This window comes from Pelophylax lessonae, assembly GCF_965119305.1.
Source record: "Pelophylax lessonae genome assembly, chromosome: 2".
Classification (NCBI taxonomy): domain Eukaryota; kingdom Metazoa; phylum Chordata; class Amphibia; order Anura; family Ranidae; genus Pelophylax; species Pelophylax lessonae.
The window spans coordinates 332600349-332612522 of NC_138769.1; the positions used below are offsets into that span (position 1 = coordinate 332600349).

At 42.5% G+C, this 12174-nt stretch overlaps 1 pseudogene across 1 annotated transcript; it reads left to right on the forward strand.

Moving 5' to 3' along the window:
* The first annotated feature begins 8623 nt into the window (after positions 1-8623).
* Positions 8624-9288, forward strand: LOC309547239 (ferritin heavy chain, oocyte isoform-like; annotated as a pseudogene). Its single transcript has one exon. The product of its transcript is annotated as a ferritin heavy chain, oocyte isoform-like (transcript).
* Positions 9289-12174: the final 2886 nt, after the last annotated feature.

A 12174-nucleotide genomic window follows, 5' to 3' on the forward strand; every position in this document is an offset into this window, starting at 1 on the left:
TGGATCAGCCCAAAAGGATCACTCTTAGTGAGACTTTAGTACAAAATTCAGCCTAGCGCTCACTCCGAAGGGGAAGACTGGCATGCTGCTCTCCTCAGGCAGGGAACTCCAACATTGGTACATAGAAAAAAAAGAGAAAGGAGGCGCAAACACCAAGTGCATTACCCGTGGTCACTGTTTGCAAAATTTTAATAAAATGCCAAATGCTCTGAAGAAGGGGGCTTGACCCCCGAAACGCGTTAGCGGTCCTGACTGAAGGACTTGTTCCAGTTCACACATGGTGGATGCTTGTAACATCATTTTATCACCTTTATGTCTGTGAGTATGCATGTGGCATTTTATTAAAATTTTGCAAACAGTGACCACGGGTAATGCACTAGGTGTTTGCGCCTCCTTTCTCTTTTTTTTTTCTTAGTGAGACTTTAATTACATTAGCCACTTCAGCCCCGGAAGGTTTACCCCCCTTCATGATCCAGGCCAATTTTTGCGATACGGCACTGCATTATTTTAACTGACAATTGTGTGGATGTGCAACCCTGTACCCAAATAAACTGTATGTCCTTTTGTTGCTCACAAATAGAGCTTTCTTTTGGTGTTATTTGATCACCTCTGCAGATTTTATATTTTTTTGCGCTATAAACAAAAACGACCGACGATTGTGAAAATAAAATAAAAATAAAAAATCAAATTTATTCATCAATTTAGACCAATATGTATCCTGCTACATATTTTTGGTAAAGAAAATCCCAATAAGTGTATATTGATTGGTTTGCGCAAAAGTTATCGGGTCTACAAACTAGGGGATATTTTTATGGATTATTTATTTATTTCTTTTTTTTTACTAGTAATGGCGGCGATCAGCGATTTTTAGCGGGACTTCGACATTGCGGCAGAGAAAATGGACACCTAACTGACACTTTTGACACTTTTTTGGGGACCAGTGACACTAATAGAGGGATATGTGCTAAAAAAATGCCCTGTCACTTTTCTAATGACACTGGCAGGGAAGGGGTTAACATCAGGGGCAACCAAAGGGTTAAGTGTTCTCGTAGGAAGTGCTTTCTAACTGTGTGGGGGATGGCTTAACTGGAGGAAGACAGAGATCCGTGTTTCCATCTTCATCTCTGACAGAACAGCGGTCTGCCTTGTTTACATAGACAGACCTCCGTCCTATCTCTCCTGTGAACGATTGGCGGGTCCCAGTGGACATTTCGTCCACTGGACCTCCTGATTGGCTCCCTCTATGTCCAATCAGATTGGGAGCAGGTTGTCGGTGGCGCACGCCCCAGACTCTGTGCACGAAATAACGTACAGGTACGTGATTTCACGCAGGAGGGCCACCCTGCTGCAGTATATCTGCATGGGGTGGTCCTTAAGAGGTTAAAGTATAACTAAAGGCAAAACTTTTTCTTTTGTTGTGGAGAGGGATTAGAACCCCCTGTCAGGTTTTTATTGCTGTCTGTGTCCCCGTTAGGAAAATTCACCCTCTCTATTTGTCCTGTTTACCATAATCATTGAAAGTGAAAGTAAAAGAAAGTTCCAAATTTTGGGTTGTCCCCAGAAAAGTAATAGAGAGGAAATCTTCCAATGGGAACACTAGTTCTGGTGACCTTAATTTGCAGGGAATTCCTCTCACTTCCTGTTTGGCTATGGGACAGGAAGTGAAGGAAAATCTCTGCAATGGGACACAGATGGCCACAAAAAACATCTGACAGGGGTTATAACCCTGCTCTACTCTATCCAAAATGAAAAAAAAAAAAAAGTTTTACCTATAGTTCTACATTAACCACTTACAGACCGCCCACCGTGTATTTACATCGGTACTTTGATGTTAAATACCGGGGTTATGGCAGTAGATAGCTGCCATAACCCCGGTAATTTTATAAACGGCAGGCTGTCCGCTTTAACATAAGGGTGGTCCCTAGGGATCAACCTTATAGGCGGTGGGAGAGGTGCCCCCTCCTGCCGCTTCCCGGTTGTTTTCCCCGCTTACTAGACCCGCCAGTAGCGGGGAAAACTATCCGATCCGCTCCCCTTTTTAGGCAGGAAGTAGAGCGAGAGCAATAACTTGAGCCCTAGACCTCCTCTATAACTCTAAACTGGTAACCTGAAGACAAGTGTTGCCTATGGGGATTTTTAAGTACCAATGTTTGTCGCCATTCCACGAGTGTGCGCAATTTTGAGGCATGACATGTTGGGTATCTATTTACTCGGTGTAACATTATCTTTCACATTAAAGAAAAAAAGTAGGCTAACTGTTTTCTTATTTTTTAATTTAAAAAAGTAAATTTTTTCCCAAAAATTGCGTTTGTAAGACCTCTGAGTAAATACGGTGTGATAAAACGGAAAATTGTATCATATTTACCGTAATTTTCCTTTCCTTGTGCCTATCCATGGCAGCATACCAGTGATAGAGGTCCGCCTCGACTCCTCCCTCAGGACTAGTGCATAGCATAAAAGACAAGAAGGCCCCCTCCCCCAGCATTCTCCTGTAATTTAGAATACCGAGGGTGGGAGCGTATGCTGCCATGGATAGGCACCAGGAAAGGAAAATTACGGTAAGTATGATACAATTTTCCGTTTTCCTGGTGCCTCCATGGCAGCATACCAGTGATAAATAAATAGCTCACACAGGTGGGATAATGCAAACAAGAAGCGACAGTGGATGGCGTCAGTCAGTAGAGAAGCAGATGGTGTCTGTAGGACAGTGGATGGTGTCAGTAGAGCAGTGGAAGGTGTCAGTAGACCAGTAGGCAGTGTCAGTAGACCAGTGGAAGGTGTCAGTAGAGCAGTGGAAGGTGTCAGTAGACCAGTGGGCAGTGTCAGTAGAGCAGTGGAAGGTGTCAGTAGACCAGTGGGCAGTGTCAGTAGACCAGTGGGCAGTGTCAGTAGAGCAGTGGAAGGTGTCAGTAGACCAGTGGGCAGTGTCAGTAGAGCAGAGGATGGTGTCAGTAGAACAGTGGATGGTGTCAGTCAGTAGGGCAGAGGTTAGTGTCAGTAGTAGGGGATGGTGTCCGTAATTCTTTTACCCTGGGCTGAGGAGTTGAAGACGTGAGCTGTAGGACTGTTCATTGATCCTCACATAAAATGCTAGGATGACCTTTCCTGTTGGGTGAGGTCCATTCTAATAGGTGGGAGGCCACCCAAAAGGGGATTGTCGAGCACTGAGGTGGATTAATGAAGAGCCTGTGTGGTGTCTGGGATTATACACACATTATACACACAACTACCATTTCTGATGCACTAACTGGGAATTTAAATGAACACACCTTATTTTTTTTTTTTTTTTCATCAACTGGACTGTATATGGATGCACTTTATATTTTCTTTGCATGAATTGGACTTATTTTAGCACTCTCTCTCTCTCTCTCTCTCTCTCTATATATATATATATATATATATACATATATTGATCTTGCACTGGACTGATTGTATATATATATAATTTTTACCTATTTATTTGCTTTGTTGTACATATTATTTGTTTACATATTTGTATATTTGCACAAATCGATACACTGAGTTTATGTTTCCATAATTAGTGATAGCTGTGGGTTATGCACTAATTTTAATATATTTGAAGATTTTTGGTTAACATACTTTATTAATAGGTAGCTCTTTAACAGTTTTTAGTTTATTGAGTTTTATTTGCATTAGTGAATGTTTTTTGGTAGGAGCTGCTATCTGTAGACATTGAGGATTTGGGGCACATTAGTGAGGTGGATTAGCGGCGCAGGAAGTCACCTATTTGGAAGTAAACAACCAGAGATTACATAGATTGCTACAAGAAAACAACCAGAGACTGCAGTTTATTCACTGCTCAGTGCAAAACACTGAGATACTAAAGACGGGTACAACGTAGGTGTGTATATGTTGCTAACAGCACTATGACAGTGGTTACAATAGATGGTTAACACTGATGAAGATTTGTTTCATGCATGTATCTTGCGGACCAATGGGCAATTAGGGAACTAATTGTAGAAATACATAAAGTATAGCCACAAAGGAAATATGAAGTCATATCAAATGCTATAACCCAGGTAACTATAGGTAGGGACTACCAACAAAGATATACTGTATATTTCTCAAATGAAAAAGAAAATCCCAGCTACATAAGAGTCTTGGTTTTCCTACACGATGGATCAAAATTATTTATTTCTTATCCTATATATTAATGTACTAAATGTCAAATGTAATGCTCCAAATATAAAGCTCACATGGCATTAACGCCCCCTCTGGGTATGAGGTAATCCCCAATGCTCTCAGCATATAACAAGCATTAAAATAAAAATACAACATATAAATTATACAGTACCTGCACAGAATATAGGGGCCCTAAAGATGGTTCACTGTTATATCATCAATGATAGATTTATAGATCTAGCACAGAACTCCTAAAAAGATAGATATAGACAGCATTATAAAATAACCTACTACAGGGTAAGTAAAAGTCCCAACATATACCATGCAGTACTAGCCAATTGCCTCTAAACTGCTGTTGGGAAGAGAATACCTTACACCTAAGGCACACCTCACTATACACCTGGAATGTCATAAACACTCTCAATCAAATGTCCGACCCTCCTCGTCAGATACAGCCATGTGATGTCATCCAGCCCAACTTCCTACTATGCAGGCACCGATGAGGGCGCGGCTTCTGCCCAGGGCCGGCCTCCAACAAGGATACTAAGTCCTTGGATAACCACGCCACACCATGGCGTGGGGAAGGAAAGGGAGAGAGCCGCCCACAGGGCGAAACACCTCCCATCTACCACAAGTCCCATGTCAGGAAGGTACATGCTCACCCAGGGATCACACACACTGGGACACACAACCTGTAAGGGAAACACATTATGACTATTGACATACATTACAGCCTAACTATGTAGAATTAATTCCACCCTGACATTTCATCTACAAGAAGGGTTTGTAAGATAAAACCTCATTCAAACCCAGAGGGACAATAGCATTTAATACATTTTGATTCTCTCTGTGATGTTATCTCAGTTCCCTCCTCAGTGTCTTTCCTAACTACATACAGTACCAAAAAATTGATCAAGGACGTGTCAAACCTATGGTGTAGATCTATATATGCCGGATAATTGGAGTGATCATTTTACCATTACTACAATAATAGATGTGATCAATAATTCTCTGTCTTAGTTGGCGGATAGTTTTGCCTACATAAAATGCTCCACATTTACAAAGCATTAAATAGACCAACCCCTGCTTTCTTCAGATGGCACAAGGTCTGGGTTTAAACCATTCACCATTAGGCAGTGCATATTGTGTACAGCATTGTACCTATGGGCAATAGAAACATTGACCGCATTGAAAAGTCCATTTCTCCTTTCGAACCTGATTTTTAATCTTACAGATGGAGATGCAAAGAAAGCTGCTAGACTGTGCTATGTCTTTAGTAACCCATAGTATGCTTTGAATCATTTGTCATATACAGGTCCCTCTCAAAAAATGAGCATATTGTGAAGAAGTTCATTATTTTCTGTAATGTACTGATAAACATTAGACTTTCATATATTTTAGATTCATTACACACAACTGAAGTAGTGCAAGCCTTTTATTGTTTTAATATTAATGTTTTTGGCATACAGCTCATGAAAAACCAAAATTCCTATCTCAAAAAATTAGCATATTTCATCCGACCAATAAAAAAAAAGTGTTTTTAATACAAAAAAAGTCAACCTTCAAATAATTATGTTCAGTTATGCACTCAGTACTTGGTCGGGAATCCTTTTGCAGAAATTACTGCTTCAATGCGGCGTGGCATGGAGGCAATCAGCCTGTGGCACTGCTGAGGTGTTATGGAGGCCCAGGATGCTTTGATAGCGGCCTTGAGCTCATCCAGAGTGTTGGGTCTTGCGTCTCTCAACTTTCTCTTCACAACATCCCACAGATTCTCTATGGGGTTCAGGTCAGGAGAGTTGGCAGGCCAATTGAGCACAGTAATACCATGGTCAGTAAACCATTTACCAGTGGTTTTGGCACTGTGAGCAGGTGCCAGGTCGTGCTGAAAAATGAAATCTTCATCTCCATAAAGCTTTTCAGCAGATGGAAGCATGAAGTGCTCCAAAATCTCCTGATAGCTAGCTGCATTGACCCTGCCCTTGATAAAACACAGTGGACCAACACCAGCAGCTGACATGGCACCCCAGACCATCACTGACTGTGGGTACTTGACACTGGACTTCAGGCATTTTGGCATTTTCCTCTCCCCAGTCTTCCTCCAGACTCTGGCACCTTGATTTCCAAATGACATGCAAAATTTGCTTTCATCTGAAAAAAGTACTTTGGACCACTGAGCAACAGTCCAGTGCTGCTTCTCTGTAGCCCAGGTCAGGCGCTTCTGCCGCTGTTTCTGGTTCAAAAGTGGCTTGACCTGGGGAATGCGGCACCTGTAGCCCATTTCCTGTACACGGTGGCTCTAGATGTTTCTACTCCAGACTCAGTCCACTGCTTCCGCAGGTCCCCCAATGTCTGGAATCTGTCCTTCTCCACAATCTTCCTCAGGGTCCGGTCACCTCTTCTTGTTGTGCAGCGTTTTCTGCCACACTTTTTCCTTCCCACAGACTTCCCACTGAGGTGCCTTGATACAGCACTCTGGGAACAGCCTATTCGTTCATAAATTTCTTTCTGTGTCTTACCCTCTTGCTTGAGGGTGTCAATGAGGGCCTTGTGGACAGCAGTCAGGTCGGCAGTCTTACCCATGATTGCGGTTTTGAGTAATGAACCAGGCTGGGAGTTTTTAAAAGCCTCAGGAATCTTTTGCAGGTGTTTAGAGTTAATTAGTTGATTCAGATGATTAGGTTAATAGCTCGTTTAGAGAACCTTTTCATGATATGCTAATTTTTTGAGATAGGAATTTTGGTTTTTCATGAGCTGTATGCCAAAATCGTCAATATTAAAACAATAAAAGGCTTGCACTACTTCAGTTGTGTGTAATGAATCTAAAATATATGAAAGTCTAATGTTTATCAGTACATTACAGAAAATAATGAACTTTATCACAATATGCTAATTTTTTGAGAGGGACCTGTATTAAATGTTTTTTGTAAAACAATACTTATGTATGTATGTATGTATGTATGTATGTATGTATGTATGTATGTAGTAAAATATCAGGGATAAAGCTACAGTTTAAAATGTATAATCTAAAAAACAGGAATTAAATCTATTCCATTATTATATCCAAATATTTTTCTCAGTTTTTAGCAAAGACTCTACATAAAGGGTTTGGAACTGTACATTTTTTTTTTTTTTCAATTTAATAAGGGTCATTGGTATCATTTGATAAGCATTTCTTTGGCACCTCTGCTTCCCAATCTGAAAAAGTGTCGCTTGTACATGCTATGTGTTAGGGTAGTGGATTCATAATTATCCCCAAAATTCTGCAGCTATGTATACACTCTGGCTGGCACTTTTGCGCTATAGGTCTCATGTGGGTCTGTGGTTTTTGAATTCTATGATTTATGTTTATTGCAATATTTTCTCGTCTTCTTTTTTTTTGTGCTCTGCTTCACCTTCCTTATATAGCTAGCACTTTATTAGTGGTGTTAATATTGTGCTATATTAAGACATGCATGCTCAGTTTACCATTGATAAAAATGAGGTTAATGAGAATTACATACACCTAATAGATATGAATTCTTGTAATCAGGAAGTACTTACTGGGATAAGCAATATACAAACATATGAACTATTTAAACGTTGTATATTTCTATGTAAAGATTTGTCTATTGTACTATGCATGTTATAAAATCCCCTATTGCTGTATTATGCTGGTACAGATGTAAATATGAAATATCCTGAGTGGAATGTAATATTTAATTACTGGAACTACCTGGTGTCCACCAATATATTTACTTTCTGCATTTATAATATTAAAAGGGATTTACTGCTGATTTCTGGTGTTTTAGTGCCCGTTCACACTGGGGCGACCTGTCAGGCGACCTGGTCGCCTGACAGGTCGCCTTCCATAGAGAAGCTGTGGACCCGTTCTAATAGGAGCGACACAAGTCGCTCCGACTTAGAAAAAGGGTCCGGAGCTTCTTTGGGGCGACCCGGAGCGACCTGCATAGATTTCAATGATATGAAGTCCGTACCGGCCGCTCCAAGGTCGCCCCGGGAAGTAGCGTCGCCCCAGTGTGAACGGGGTCTTAAGTGTTCTTATTCAATGCATGTTGTTTACATGCAACATTTGTTTGCAACATTGTTGTGGCCGTAGTTTGAAATATCCAATAAATGTCGTTCCACTTCATGATTGTGTCCCACTTGTTGTTGATTCTTCACAAAAAATTACAGTTTTATATCTTTATGTTTGAAGCCTGAAATGTGCCAAAAGGTCGCAAAGTTCAAGGGGGCCGAATACTTTTGCAAGGCACTGTGTGTATATGGTATATACTGTATATACTGTTTCAAAAAAATGTTTGCAACTATTCATGGAAATATTTTATGGATGAAGACTGCAATGCTTTTTTTTTTCTGTAGCCTGCTCAGGACACAGTGCAATGATTGTTTCTGAACAGAACAACAGCTAGACAAACATAAATATAATGTAAAAAAAGCTACATCTGTATCAAGCCCAGACTGGGACAAAAAATGGGTCCAGGGTCAGACTGCTCGTTTGTTATAGAGGTTATTGGGTTGGCGCTTCAACAGTGATTGAACGGAACCCGCCATTGGACACCATGAACTCCCAGGTTCGCCAGAATTTCCACCAGGACTGTGAGGCCGCCCTCAACCGGTAGGTCAACCTGGAGCTGTATGCATCCTACGTGTACCTGTCTATGTCTTATTACTTTGATCGTGACGATGTGGCATTGAGGAACTTTGCAAAATATTTTCTGCACCAATCCCATGAAGAACGTGAGCATGCAGAGAAACTTATGAAGATGCAGAACCAACGCGGAGGGAGGATATTTTTGCAGGTTGTGAAGAAGCCAGACCGTGATGAGTGGGGCAGTGGTTTGGAGGCTCTTGAATGTGCTCTGCAGCTGGAGAAAAATGTCAACCAGTCCCTTTTGGATCTGCGCAAATTGGCTACAGATCGCAATGACCCTCATCTTTGTGACTTCTTGGAAACCCATTACTTGGATGAGCAAGTGAAATCCATAAAGGAGATTGGTGATCATGTGACCAACCTGCGCAAGATGGGAGCCCCACAAAATGGCATGGCTGAATACCTCTTTGACAAACACACACTAGGGGAGTCCCATGACTGAGCTTTGTCCTGCTTCCTGCCCTCTTTATCTGTTATGTTTTATTTGTGAAATCTTTATTCCTGCTATATTTTTGACACTAATAAAATTGTACAAGGTGCCCTGTAGTGGTGTCTGTATGGATAACTGTAAAAAAAATAAAAAAAAATGGGTCCAGGCATTTTAGACTAAGCAGCTAATTTTTCCAGGGACCGGGGGGGTTTCGTTTGGTTGGGCGTTCCCTGGGGGTTGGTGACAGGATAGTGCAGTCCTCCGCACTGTAATATAAAGGGAGCACTGTGATATAAAGGGGGCTGCACTGTAATTATTACAGTGCCCCTTTACAGTGCAGTCCCCTTTACTTTACAGTGACCCTAGCAATTACAGTACCCCCTTGCAGTCATGCCCCCTCCCCCCTTTTCTTTTCTGCCTCCCTTGCACAGTCCTATCTTCTGCAGGGCAAAGGCAGGATTTAGCCTTTGTGTCCTCTTCCGCATCTCCCACCCCCTGATGATGCCATGTTATCAGCAGGGCAGGGGGCGGCAGGTGACTACCTACTTATGAACATGAAAAGACTCCCACTCTCTGTGCAGATCTCCAGCCCCTAGCACTGCATTCAGATCTGCAAAATTGTCTATGCGTACTCCCGAATACTCATACACATGTGTACACACATACACCAGATTCCCCTTGAAAAAAAGTGTCACAAAGATTATCAATTACAATATTAACTGAAGATTTTCATGCAAAAGAGCCACATGACAGGTGGAGGAATTGAACACATTTATAATCACATGGATGTCTACCCCATCCCCCCACCCCCATCTACTCAAGACTGACCACCCCCATCTACCCCAGACTGACCCCCCCACCAACATCTACCCCAGACTGACCCCCCTCACTCCCATCTACTCGAGACTGACCACCCCTTCTACCCCAGACTGACCCTCCCCACCCCCGTCCACTCAGGACTGACCCCCCACCCCCATCTACCCCAGACTGACTCCCCCCACTCCCATCTACCCCAGACTTACTCCTCTCACCACAAACTATTGACATCCCCACCCCCCCAGACTAAAAGGCCCACACTCCCCGAGACACTAACACCTCCTACACCCAATGTCTGACCCCCCCCCCCCAGACTGACTCAGACCCTATTCGGCTCCCGTCCAATAAATGACATTCCCTGTGCCTCTTATATGTGTCAGCCGGGCTTGTAAACTGCTGTATATTGCACATTGGGATCCAGATCCGTGCTTTGCCACGCCATCCAATCACTGTTTGTAAGACCTAGAGGAGCCTTCAGTGATTAAACACAGGGGGTGGGGCTTATGACTGCTCCAATCATGTACATGGGGTGGGGCTTGTGGCTCTCCAGACATCTGCCGCTCCTCATTGTTCTGTCAGTGGGGGGATCAGTGGCCAGGATGAAAGAAAGTGGCACAAAGCCAGCCAGATGATTGGATGACCATGTGTGTCCCCTCCACCTCCTCTTCGTACATTTGGACACTGACATCCCCGCCGGTCCGTTATCCTCCGTCCTCCTTCTCTGTCATCACTGGCAGAGGATGACATGGTGGGCAGGAGAGGAGACACAGGCATGGCCACAAAGCAAGAGACAAGCGGCAACGGCAGTCGCTGCTTACCTCCCGCTGTGCGGCCCAGTCATCAGCAGGCCCTCCTGTTGGGGAATGGGGCCCCCGGCCCACCGAGCAAGTGCTCAGGTGTGCCCTATGGCCAGTCCGGGCCTAATGTGTATTAACTTATATTGTAAGGTGTCCACAATGCATGTGAGCATGTGTTCTCTCTTGTTGAGTAAATTGAACTGTGATTATATAAACCATTATATAGGGATAAAACATAACAATAAACATAAAAAACAATTGCAATTATGTAAGCTATTATATAAGCATTATATTGCACCTTATAAATTAGTTACTTATGTGTACTTCTTTAAACAGAATATCCAATGCAACTACTCCACTGTGTATTTGCCTTCCCAGTTTTCAGAGCATCAGGAATCTCTACCCTGCGGGGTGGAATTCAGAGGGTTTCTTGAACTTGATCACATGAACATCATGTGAATGATCAGTGAAGACTTGTGGGGGAGAATGTGAAGCCTTGTCAATGGTGCCACAGAAAGCCTTTTGTTTACATCTTGGTTTGGCCAACAGTGTGTTAAACCCTCTAGAATGCATGTGAGACATAGTTTGACATCTAACATTAAACAGTTAACCATTGAATAGGAATGACTGACAGGGCAAAAGTCTTCAGGAAACTTACATATTGTTAGCTTATGTGCACTTGGTGTTTTTCTTCTCTCACTGAAAGTGTTTACGTACCTGTGCCAAAAATGCGCACACCAATTTCCATTAGGAGTGCATATTGCAATTAGATACTGTGTGGGTGGGAGACAGGTCCATTGGTAGATGGAAATACTGTCAAGCCCACCTTTGAAAGTACTAGGTTCACTGTTCTGACCTTTTGCTACACAAGGCTGCTGCTGACGAGATACACAACACGAGTGGAGAGTCTTACAACACTTTATTCATGTCAGCATCACTCTACGCCTTTAGGGCTCATGCACACTGCAGCTCAAAAAAGAAGCTACTCCAACAGGCGTTTGAGCTTTTTTGAGCTCTCATTTTTCTCTGCCTGAAAACTCCCCTCCATGTTAGTAATTTAGTTCATGCACACTATAGGCATTTTGAGGAGTTTACAGGCATATGAGCTTACAGGCAGAAAAAATCCACCAAACTTGCACTTTAAGCAGAAAAGATGCATAAGCGTTCCAGCTTCCTTTTTTTTATATACAGTGGTTAAAAAAATACTGTCTATTATTGGAAGCCCTGGGAGGTAAAGGAAGTTCCCAGTGGCCCTACTGTGGAAATGCTGTGGAAATCCCAGTGGAAATGCTGTGGTCAACTGTTGTACATTGGCCATTTTTCTTCTGGCCAAA